Source organism: Punica granatum, chromosome 2 (assembly GCF_007655135.1).
Source record: "Punica granatum isolate Tunisia-2019 chromosome 2, ASM765513v2, whole genome shotgun sequence".
Taxonomy (NCBI): Eukaryota; Viridiplantae; Streptophyta; class Magnoliopsida; order Myrtales; family Lythraceae; genus Punica; species Punica granatum.
This window is the reverse complement of record NC_045128.1, coordinates 6,106,570-6,119,778: the sequence shown is the minus strand read 5'-3', so window position 1 is coordinate 6,119,778 and position 13,209 is coordinate 6,106,570. Positions and strand designations below refer to the sequence as shown.

The 13,209-nt window shown below is 42.1% G+C and overlaps 1 pseudogene; it reads left to right on the top strand.

Annotated features, from left to right (window-relative positions):
- The first annotated feature begins 2,605 nt into the window (after nucleotides 1-2,605).
- Nucleotides 2,606-8,426, top strand: LOC116193569 (annotated as a pseudogene).
- Nucleotides 8,427-13,209: the final 4,783 nt, after the last annotated feature.

Sequence of the window (13,209 nt, the reverse complement as noted above, 5' to 3'; positions counted from 1 at the left end):
CAACGAACGTTAATTTTCCTTGATCATCAAATACAAATTCTATAAGTTCTTCTTGATCTTCATCTAGATATATATCGAAAACTGGATTGGCTTCATCATATGATATGTCTTCGATCCTCCGACCCAATTCGTCCTCGTCCACAACACGACGTTGATTAACCGCTCTTCGGGGCGGCATCGCTGATCCAAGAGCGAACTTGTCTCTGATACCAACTGACACAGTGGAACTAATTGCAATATGTTGATTTGAGGCACAGTACTTCTCAATTTCCTGCTTCAGCCTCGCCTCCCTCCTATCTTTTCTTTGCGAGTCCATCATCTCGTCGATAGCCTCCCAGACCGCATCAGCCTCCTTGTCGTCTTCATCATAATCATCCTCGTCGAACTCGGGCTCTCCATTGCCTCCAGCTAAAAAAAATGCGTCATCAGAAGGACCCTCTTCGATAAATATATTCGCAAAATATCTCTCTCCCTTCGACTCCTCGCCATATTCCTCTTGATCGGGATTAGGGTTAGGGTTCGGATTAGGGTTTTCCCGATTCTGGTTCCCTATAAGTGCAGCCATCCTCTGTGTTAGCTACTCCATCATATGATCCATCCTCTGATTCACGATTTGCTCCATCCTCTGTTCTAGATGTCGTAGGTTTTCACGGTCAAGAACATCGTCCACATGATCCCTTCTCTTGGGTGGCATGATTGTTCAAGATCAAACCGTAGGCTCTGATACCAACTGATGTAGCGGAACTAAAGAACAATTGTAATCTGTTGATTCGTGCACGAATGCTAGAAAACAATCTTCTATAACCTGTTGATTCTACAAATACCAGAGAATATGCATCAAATTCGTTGATTCAATCAATGCCGAATTTGGGAAAATAGAGAAAATATTCTCTCGAAATTTTATTTATCCAAAAACTCAACTATCCTTAACTCTAGGGCTTACATCACTTAAATAAGAAAAATAAAATTATAACGAAGGAAATAAAAATATTCTCTAAAATAAATTATTTCCTAAACATTGTAAAAATACCCAAATTACATAAAATTGTCACGTCTTCTGCCGCATCAACTACCATGAAGTACCTCATAAGGAGATTTAAAACCAAGGGATTTTGTAGGTAACCAGTTAATAAGGTACACCGTTGTTTCGAAAGCAAAATCCCAAAATTTCGGTGGAATGGAAAAGTAAGAAAGCAATGTGAGACCCGTGTCAACGATATGATAGTGTTTGCATTCAGCAAAGCGATTCTATTGAGGAGCATGAAGACAAGAGATATGATGGAAAGATACCATTTTTCTGCGGTTCATATTGGAATTTTGCAGAGAGAAACTTCTTTGCACCATCTGATTGAAAAAACTTGATTCGATGTCCATAGAGATTCTCAATTTGAAGACCAAATGCTCGAAAAACACTAAGTACATCATATAGAGATTTGAGAACATAAAACTTGGAGCATTTACTAGGGGTATGCACCGATAGCGGGTATACTCGGAACCGGTCGGAACCTACCCATTGTGGTAGGGTCTAGGTAGCTCGTATTGAAAATAAGGTAGGGTCTGGGTATTAAAATTAGGAACCCGTGAAAATAGGTTCTGATTCCTATATATAAGGTACCCAGAACCGGAACTGGAACCGTTACTTCGACCTGATAATAACCCTAGTTATATTCAAATATATTTATCCCTTTTACTTTATCTTCTTCCCCTCTCTGTCTCTCTCAGTGGAAGCTTCGCATTCCTTATCATTGGCAGCTTTGATTCGACGACGATAGGTGTGTCCTCGGTTAGGCCTGATCGCATTACGAATATTTAGTTTTATGGATTGATTGATAAGACATATTACTCTTTGTTATAGATGTATTGTAGATTAATCTAAATCCATGTCGACTTTCTATTTTGCGTAATTACTGATTATGGATGAGACATTTTCGGTTTCATTTAGTGAGACAAAAAAATTTACTGGTTCCAATAGGCTACCCTGAACCTATGGTATAATATAGGTTCCGAGTAAGCTCCACTTCCAGGACTCAATAGGGTAGGGTCCGGTTCCAAAATATTAGAACTTGCTCTTTACGAGATAGGATTCGAGTATCGTGAAAAAAACCGGGTACTCGGACCCGAACACCCCTAGTATTTACTATAATCATCAAGAAAGTGAATATAGTAATGACAACCAGTATGAGAAGTGGTTAGTGCAGGACCCCAAATATCAGTATGAACAAGCTCAAATAAAGATGTGCTTTTATGAAGAGTAGGAAAATACGAGTGACCAAGGCGTTGATGCCATAAGACACTGGACTCGGACATAGAGAGATGAGCCTAAAGACGGTCGATGCGCCTGCCTCTCGAGTGGAAGCAGCAGTGTCGATCTTTAATTGGGTCACGCATAAGCTCTTGGAGCGTATGACGATCCTTCACAATGAAACAATTTGGGTGAAGCACAAAGAAATAAGTATTGCCTTTGGCGAATTTAGATATCAAGATAAGATTTTCGAAATATGTGGAACATAAAGGATGTGATTTAAGCCTAAAGGATGCTGAGAGAGTTTAAAAGGTGGAAGAACTAGAAGCGAGAACCAGAAGTGATTTGCTATCACCCACAAAAATGTCGTACGAGGTTAAGGTGTCATCACGAAGATTGAGATTGGACAGGTCAGATGTGACATGATATGTTGCCCTTGAGTCCATGTATCAGTCAGGATCATAGAGTCCTAGAGAAGTACCATGTGTTAGATGAGCCTATGCCCCAGAATACAGACAAAATGGAGCGGTGTGGCCTGGACGTTTGTAAGTCTGACAAACAACCACGGAACCAGGCCGGTTGCAAGCATCATAATTTGCTGGGCTAGGCTGTCCAACTGCCAAAGGCCCAAAGCTGCCTGGAGGCCTAAAGATTCCTAGGCTCAATCGTGGGTCACGGGTCTAACCCGAGTGGTACTGACTCGACTAACTTGGTTGTTGTTGCCCGTATCCTCCTCCCACAAAATTGAAATTAGGGTTTCACGTATTCCTTTCTCCTTGGCCTCGATCAGTAGAGTTCCTACAATATTCAGAGCCTCTTTTGCCATCGGAGTTCTTCCCTTTGCCACCATTGCTCTTCCCTGAGTTCCTTTTGCCGCCACTTCCCTTTGCTAGTCGAGAAGGGTGGTTGCAGGAGCAGAAGGGTTCGACTGGGGTCCTTGAGCATAAAGGCGACGTTCTTCATGACCGATAGCAAAGATTGAAGCTCATCGGTACTCATGGTAAGCATTCGTTCCAATTGTGCTAGGACAATCGGCTCCTAATTAGGACCGAGACCCGTGTAGATATGACGATTGATGTCTGCTAGCATTTTTGGCTTTCCAATTTGGGCGTATCAGAGAGCATGTTCTTTCACCATTCCGATGAATTTAACCATTAGTTGATTACCTTTCTTCAGGTCACGCCACTGCTAATTGAGGAGGTCCTCTTGTGCGGCGATCTGAGTGAGGAACGAGGTTGCGAGCGATGTCCATGCCTCTTGGGATGTCTTGGTAGCAAGAATCATCACTCCAATCTCCTTTGTGATTGCCAGTACCACAGGGGTGAGTGAAAAGTTATCTATGGATTCCCATCTTAGGTAGCCGGGATTACTACAATGCCAATAGCTCTAATGGTGGTCTTGCTTGGTGCGGTGGCTCGACCTTCAACATGGTCCAGCAAGTCCTAGGTAGCGAGCATATGCGTCATAATACCTTTCCAATACAGGTAATTTCTACCATTAAGTTTGACATGAATGATCAGGATAGCTGAGTGAGTTTGAATAACAAGAGATGAGGATGAGGAGGAAATGAGTGAGGAAATAGTGTCAACCATGAACACTGTGCAAAAAAGAAACATATAGAAAGAGAGAAGGGTGAGAGGAAGCAAGCAAGCCAATCAAAGTTATCCATATAAGGCTCTGTTACCATGAAGATTGGGACAGTAGAAAGATTGAATCCTCACATGATTTGTGAGGTAGAATGTATTGCATTATATAGAAGTTATATATGAATACAAAGCAAATACATCAATGAGTATATATACATTCCTAAAATATAAGATAAGCTAAAATTTCGTATAATCTTCTCTATTACAAATAAACTAAATCTTGTTAATTTTTTTTTACATATGTACGTAACACGCAAGTCTGCACCTAGTGTTCTTTTAATTTTAAAGCAAATCTCTCGTAACCACCCACTGATTTCATCAAGTTATCTAACTAGTCATCCCCTCTGGGATCTTGCCCATCTTATTTGAAACTCCAATTCCATCCACGGTTGGACTTTCTCGGTTGGTTGCCATGCATCATATTTCAAATCTATATCTAACTTCTACTTGTTCCTTTATAGAGGTTTGGATAAAATTTCATACTTAAAAATTATTCAGTCATCCTACTTTTTCAAACTGCATGAGAACAATACTTTTTTTTCCCCTTTTGCTAAGTATATGAGAAAAGTACGTCTTAAATTGCAATACAAATAAATGGTACGCTAATTATGTAAGCAATAGCTGGTATTACGATAATATTATTGATTATTTATCACTGCATTTCCATGAGATAGAATTATCTAATATTATCTCCTATCAATAAAGATGTTTCTGTTGGCTTAATTTCAATTTTTTATTTGAATTTGAATATATAAATGGCTGTTTTGTGTAGATCTTTTTTGTTTTCTCTAGCCGACTTAGTCACTTTGACGTTTGATTGTATGGTCCAGCAGAAAATACGGCGAAAAAGAAAATATATGTGCAATAATTATTAGTTATATAATATATACGTTGGTCATTTTCTACGTATGATAAATAGCTATAAAAAAACTATTAACATGCAAAAAAGTTCATAAATAGCACTGATACATTCCTAGAGGCACCTCAACTTATCCATCATGTAGACGAGGAATGCATCATTATAAAATATAAATGTCGAGGGATAAGATATGGTAGTGTCACGTAAGTCAAAATGTAAACCCCATATTTCATGTTGATTAACCTTTTAATTCGAGGTAAAGAACTCTTACTATATTTTATTTGCATCATATTTAATATCTTTTGAATATTTGTCCGTATATATATATATATATATATTTATATATTTTGAAAGACTAAAAGTTTTCTGAATAATCGAAATCAACTCTTCAAACTATGTAATATTCTTATAAATCTAATGTGCCAAATATGCTATAAATAATATAGAAATTAAAAAATATATTTTATACCTTATCATTCTACTGACGATAACTTGTTTCTACACCCTAATCCCTTTATCTATATGGCATCTCTTACTCTTTATACGTAGCTCTCTAAATATATTATAATATTACATGATTCTTCGCTTTTAATATATATATATATATATATATATTATTCCATAAGATTAGGTAAGTATTTATTTTTTTCAGTAGAATTAGGAAAGTATTTATTTATCATCATAATTTTTCATTCTTAGATTCTCATTCACAATTTATAAGGTCTATATATATGTATTTAATAGAATCTATAGCTTTGATTTTTTTAGACCATATTAATTCGTATATTATATGTGTTGATTAATTATTCTCAATCATGCAAAAATTGACAAAATGTTCTCGTATATATCACGGATATCAACCGCTCTTGGATAAATATATTAAACGAAATGGAATATTCATTGTCATTGGGATGGTGTATGCAAACTTTAAGCCTTTTGGGCTTTATTGCCCCCCTAATAAAAAAATTGGGTTAAATTTATATAAATTGCCAATTAAACAAGCAAAAGTCAATGGCCAAATTAGGAAAATTAATGAAAGAGATGTCATTCCTTTCTTATGAGTGCTCCTATTACATTGGGATATAGGAATTTCCAATTTTGGATAATTCCCAAAATTTGACTTCTATCGACAAAAGGCAAAGGAAGTGAAGGAAGATGGGGAAATGACTTTGCAATGGACGCTATAATTGCTGCCTTTTCTCACATGACACAAGATGAAAGAGGCAAAAAGGACGACCAAAGTGGCTGCTTTTTAACCAATCTTAGTCGTTGCTTAATTCACGAATGAATGACCTGCGGCTTTGAATTAATGGACAGTCAATGTCATGCTGGCTTTGGTTTCCGGCAGTTTTGGTTTTACATAAGCAACTCGACAACAAAGCGCTAGTATTTGGCAGAAGTTAGTTGACATGAACTTTGTTGAGTTGAGTATAACCTTTTACATTGTTATCTGATTACATGAAGAAACCAAAAGATGAACATTGGACGATAATATTACTTTCTATGCACTTATGGATACTTACAAAGATAGTGTTTCCGGTTACATGAAAAAACCAAGAGATAGGTATCGGACGAAAAGGGAGGTTGCTTTCTATGCACTTGTAGATACTGGCAAAGATGTGAGATTTAAGAGGAATGGGCTTTAGTGGCAATGGCGTTTTACTCCGTCACAGTACCATGGGATTTTGAGTTTGATTCTCGATATTGGGTTTCAATAGAGTAATCCCACATCCGCGGGCCTAAGGGCTAGCAAGAAATGCTATCCCTCAAGCTTTCATCTTAAATTGAGGTCTAGCTAGGAGTACGGGCTGCAACTTTTGGGCCGATCTTCCGTGGGCTGAGGCCCACTCGAACCAGCCCAAAGGTTGGTACTCGTGTTTATCACAGCTTTGAGATATAGATTACAAAGTTCGGCAATACTAAAGTACAAGACAAGCTGAAAGACAGGGAGTATATTTGGTTTAAAGGATATTTGGTCCGCCCATGAAGAACCTGACCCGAGTTCAGAACCCGACTCTCTCGTGGATTGAATGCGGAATTTGACCAGCATTCAAATTGACCGTTGCAAGAGATTTAATCTCGTGTAACTTGTGTCATTATTCCATGGCCATTAATCGGGGATTAATGGAAATATTTTTCAGCACTCGTGCAAGCAATAAGTGTTGCACATATTTTGTATGTATGCATGTCTATTCGGGCGTGTATGTACAGAGCTGCAGAGGAATTGGAATGAATATACAAGCGAGAGAGAGAGCTCTGTGTGGCAGCATGCATGCATGTGGCGTGCAGACAGGCGGAGCAACCGAGAGAGAATTATTAGTGTGTGATTGTGTTCCCGTTAGAGATCGTGAGTCGGTTCTTGTCCTGTAGATCGTGCTTGGTTCCTGCTCAATTACGTAGTGGGGATCCATAAGCCGTAACTTTCTTTGTTCGATCTTGCAGCTGGATCGGTACGTGATCAACTTCACGAGATGAGTTCCTGGGAACCCGAAAAAAGCACGTAGAAGTAACTCGAATTTTATCTCGGTTAATTATTTCGATTATTAGCATTCGGACCATGTTTCCTTTGATTCAGTTGCTGCTCAATTCTCGTTCATCATATCATCGCATTGTCATTACTTGGGTAACAAGATTAACACTAATATGACAGGCGAAGAAAACTAATAAGAAACCGAAGTTTGGGTTGCCGTTTAGGTTGGGGCTTGACGCAGCGTACATGTGAACAACCTGTGACAGACCCGTTGATTCCGCAGAATACCGGAACTACGACTTTCAATCCCTGTTGGTTCTTCAAATTCCTAGGAAATTGGCATCCAATTCGAATCGAATCCGAGAATGGGCAAAAAGCACGGTAGCTCCAAATTTTATTGAATGATCAAAAAGACAATTGTTTAACCCTAGGGTTTTACATTGCATAAATAGGATATAAAACGGCTAAATTACATGAAAGACATAAACTTTTTCTAAAATTGCAAAAACACCCAAATAACATAAAAATACCCGTTTGAGACCCTAAATGATGGAATTTGGTCTAAATCTCATCTTTTCACAGCCAAAAGTAGTGAGTTGTGCTTTGGAAGTCGTATCCCTCGAGATAGGGTCGTCAGAACCTGTTTTTCTCGAGGTACCGATTTGCCACGTTTTCTGCAGCATCAGGACTCGAAGCTGGCTCAAAAGCGGAGCTACTCCTCACAATGCACTGCCTCTGCAAAGGATCTCCCGAGGCATTACTAGTGTGCAGTTGGTTCGAAGACACATAATACATTTCCCTTGCACTTATCGCGAGGAAGATTGCTTTTAAAACCTTGGTCATGTTCGAGCAACAGGAAGAGCTCGACCTAGTGATCGAATTGAGCAAGAAGCTCAACATCAGGCCCATCATTCACGTGCGGGCCAAGCTGAGGACCAGGCACGCGGGCCATTGCTGGTCAACTTCGGGGATAAGGGTAAGTTCAGGCTTACTACAACGCAGATATTACGCATTGTGAAAAAGCTTGAACAAGCAGGGATGTTAGACTGCCCCCAGCTGCTGCATTTCCACATTGGCTCGCAGATCCCAACAACTTTGTTGGTTGCCATTGTGTTACTCATAAGGCTTAGAGCAAACATGCGAGTAATAGATGTCGATGGAGGAATTGTCATTGACTATGATGGAACCAAAGCCTCTGACTCCGATGTTTCAAAAAGAATCGACTCAACAGTGTGTGGATCATGCGAGCTGGAAGAGAACACCTCGAAGATCATAACAGAGTGGTGAGAGACAGTCGCTCGACCACTGTCACTGCAAATCGCTTGGTGCTTAGCAAACTTTTGGTCACAAATGAAGCGGAGGGTCTCAACAATGGTTACGACATATTCATCTAGGGTGTAGCTGACTGAAACATCGGAGTCAGAGGCTTTGGTTCCATCACAATCAATGCCAATTTCTCAACCGACATCGATTACTCGCATGTTTGCTCCAAGACTTGCGAGTTCACAATAAATTTGAGCAGCTTCAAAGACCCCATCGGCAACCAAAGTAGTTGTTGGGATCTGCTAGCCAATGTGGAAATGCAACAGCTAGAGGTAGTCTGACATCCCTGCTTGTTCAAGCATTTTTACGATGCGTAATATTTGCGTTATAGTAAGCCCAAACTTACCCTTCTCCCCCGAAGTTGACCCGCAATGGCCAACGTGCCTAGTCCTCAGCTTGGCCCGCACACCAACAACGGGCCTGATTGACGTAACGTACACACGAGTAACTTGTCACAGACCTATTGATTCCGCAAAATACCGAAACTACGACCTTCAACCACCTATTGATTCTTTGAATACCTAGGTAATTGGCATCCAACTCAAATTGAATCCTATAATTGGGTAAAGAGCACGAAAGTTCCAATTTTTATTGATAATAAAAAACAACCCTCTTTAACCCTAGGGTTTTATAAAGCTTAAATAGGAATTAAAACGCCTAAATTGCACGAAAGACATAAACTATTTCTAAAAACACTCAAATAACAGTAAAATGCCATTTTGAGGCCTTAAACGATGGAATTCACCTTAAATCTTGTCATTTCATGGCCAAAGGCCGTGAGTTGTGCTCTTGAAGCCGTTTCCTTCAAAATAGGGTCGTCAGAACCTGTTTTTCTCCATGTACAAATTTGCCACGTCTTCTGCGGCATCATTCTCCCCTAGGTGGAGAGAATTCGCCCTCAAATCGTAATCATCTGAGCTATCACCTGTGTAAAGAATCAGGTGTTTCACATTAAACACATCGGCAGTACGAATACGGCTGGGAAGTTTAAGCCGATAGGCGTTCGGATTGATCTTCTCAACGACCTCCACAGGACCAATCTTTTTCGCATCGAGCTTGTGGTAGTCACCAACAAAAAATCGATCCTTGGTAAGGACCATCCAAACAAAATTGTCAACTTCAAACTCCACATGCCTTCTCCTTTGGTCAGCAACAGTCTTGTATCTCATGGTAGCCTTCTCCAAATTATTCTGCACATCCTCATGAATCTCTTGCAGCCCGTGAACGAAGTTAGTTGCCTTTCCATGGATCTTGGTCTTATCCGGCACGGGTAACAAATCAAGGGGACCTCTAGGAGTAACGAAGTACACCACCTGGAAGGGACTGAAACCGATGCTGCGATTAACAGCGTGATTATGCGCAAACTCTGCCTGACTCAACTTCTGGTCCCAGCTCTTCACGTGCTCCCCTACTAGACCCCTCAACATATTGCCCAAGGACCTTTTAACCACCTCTGTCTGCCCATTTGTCTGCGGGTGATAAGCCGTACTGAAGTTCAGCTGGGTGTTCACCATCTTCCAAAGGCTTCGCCGGAAATGGCTTAGGAAACGGGTGTCCCTGTCAGACACAATAGAGACGAGTAGACCATCAAATGGTATACCTCCCGAAAATACAACTGAGCAACCAGCACAGCATCAGTGGTCTTCTTGCACGGAATGAAGTATGTCATCTTGGAAAACCTGTCAACTACCACATATATAGAATCATTGCCTCGCTAGGTGCGGGGCAAGCCGAGGACAAAATCCATACTAATATCTACCCATGGCTGTGAGGGAATCGGCAGGGGCATGTACAACTCCACATTAGTTGTAGTACCCTTGGACACTTGACAAACCTTATGGCACTGCACGTACTTTTTCACTTCTTTACGAATCGTAGGTCAGAAATACGATGCCTGGACCAACTGCAAGGTCATGTTTCTCCCCACATGACTCTTGCCATGTAGCTACTGAATAATGTGGACCCTCAAACTACAGTCAGGGATACAAAGCTGATTACCCCCGAAAAGAAAATCATCCTGCAACACATACTTCGTTCTCTCTCCAGCCCGAACTCTAGCAAGTGCCACAGAAAAATAGGGGTCGACCTCAAGCAACTCAGCAAACGAACTAAAACCAGGTACCTCAACTGTCATCCTACTCATAACTCTACGCCTCCGACTAAGAGCATCAGCAACGCAATTAGTGACTCCGCTCTTGTGCTTTACCACGAAAGTAAATCGCTCCAGGTAAGCCACCCATGATACATGACGGGCTGACACCTTATCCTGGCTATGGAGGTGCGTCAAGGCCTCATGGTCGGTATAAAAATGAACTCCTTGTGGTAAAGATAATGTCGCCAATACTTTACCGCCTGCACTGCAGCATAAAACTCCACGTTGTAAGTGTTGTATGTCACTTTCGCCCCCGTTAGCTTCTCGCTGAAGAAAGCAATTGGCCTGCTATTCTGGCTCAAGACTGCTCCAATCCCCACCTTCGATGCATCAGAATGCAGCTCAAAGGGCTGCTGAAAATCAGGCAAGACAAGAATCGGGGCGGTCGTCAAACGCTCCTTAATCCTCTGGAATACCACTTCTGCACCATCAGTCCACTCGAATCTGCCGCCCTTCATGCAGTCAGTTAAGGGAGCCATAATGCTGTTGAAATGGGGAATAAACCGCCTGTAGAAGGTGGCTAACCCATGGAAGCTCCTGACTTCGGTAATATTTGCAGGTCTAGGCCACTGTTTGACTGCCTCGACCTTGGACGAATCAACTCTCAACCCGTCAACAGAAACAACATAACCAAGAAAAAGAACTTCCGACCTCATAAAAACACACTTCTTCAATGCAGCATAGAGTTTCTCACGTCGAAGGACAGAGAGTAATTCACGCAAGTGGGTCAGATGTTGCTCGGGGTTGGCGCTGTAGATCAAGATGTCATCAAAGTACACGATCACGCACCTGCCAATGAAAGGCTGCAGAACCTGATTCATCACTCTCATGAACGTACTCAGTGCATTTGACAATCCAAATGGCAATACCAGCCATTCATATAACCCTTCCTTAGTCTTGAATGCGGTCTTCCACTCATCTCCAACACGAATCCGAATCTGGTGATAGCCGCTCTTCAAGTCCAGCTTAGTAAAAATCTCGGCACCACTCAGTTGGTCAAGCAGATCATCCAAGCAAGGAATAGGAAAACGATACCTGACTGTTATCTTATTGATAGCTCGACTGTCTACACACATATGCCAGGATCCATCCTTCTTGGGCACTAGAAGCACCGGGACAGCACACGGGCTCATACTCTCCCGAATGAACCCCTTCGATACCAGTTCTTCTACTTGTCTCCTCAACTCCTCATGCTCAGCCGGGCTCATCCCGTAGTGTGGTCTGTTCGGAAGGGACGCACCAGGCTGAAGGTCGATATGGTGTTGGATGTCCCGCAAAGGTGGTAGACCATTTGGCAGCTCCTCAGGAAAGACATCCTGGAATTCTTTTAAAATCATTAAGGACTCACAAGACGTAAGGCCCTCCTCCACAACCTCCCTGCCCACGAGAGCAAACATAAACTCTACTTCATGTAACTCCTCCTGAAATCGGGCAAGGGACAACAAGTTGGTTGCGGTAACCTGATTCGCAGGTCGGGGCTCCATGGCGTCCCTATCCCTGTTTGGTACCAATACAATCTTTAACCCCTTATGCGTGAAGCTGTATTTATTGGTTCGTCCATCATGGCTCACGCTCCTATCAAACTGCCAGGGCCTTCCCAACAACAAGTGACACGTTTCCATAATAACAACATCATACCACACAGAGTCCCTATACCGAGAGCCAATAGAGAAAGTAATCAGCGCGCGCTTCGACACACTCATTTCACCTCCTTTCTTCAGCCATGCCAGCTTATACGGTTTAGGATGTGGCTCAGTTTGCAGGCCCAACTTCTACACGGCTTCAGCAGACACAATATTCTCGCAACTGCCCGAGTCTATCATGAAACGACAAACATTTTTCTCGATGGTGCAAGTGGACTGGAAGATGTTATTACGCAGCCAGTCTTCGTCTGCAGCTCTCGAAGTCATACATGACCTCCTCACCACCAGGTTGGGCACCCCATCCCCTATCACAATCTCCTCTTCCTCATCGAGGTTAGGCTCTCCACCACCGCCCTCTATAAAAACTACGTCATCAGACGAATCCTCTTCAATAAACATTGCCCTTCTTTCCCCTTTTCTACACTCAAATTACAGATGTCCGGGCTCTCCACACTTGAAGCACTTAGCCCCGCTACTGCTCGGCCCAATATTGGTAGGCCTCGTTGAACATCCAGGAACAACACTACCACCGCCAGCTCGGTCGACCCCACCGGTTCCTGCAATGGTAACACCTCCACTGGTCACCCCGCTGCCCACTCACTTATGCTGTCTTTCGACAATCAGGGCCCTCTGATGGGCGGAAGACACGCTAACATGGTCGAACAAATTGACCGTGTCCTGTAGCTGCACTCTCAACCCGCCAATATAACTCGCCACCAGCTGATCCTCGGTTTCCTCAAGCTTGTTACGAGCGACCAACTGGTAGAACTCGTTGGTGTAATCGTCCACCGACCTACCGCCCTGCCTCAAATTCCGCAGGCGTTGATACATAATTCGTTGAAAGTTATAAGGTAGAAAGGCAGCCCTCTTATTT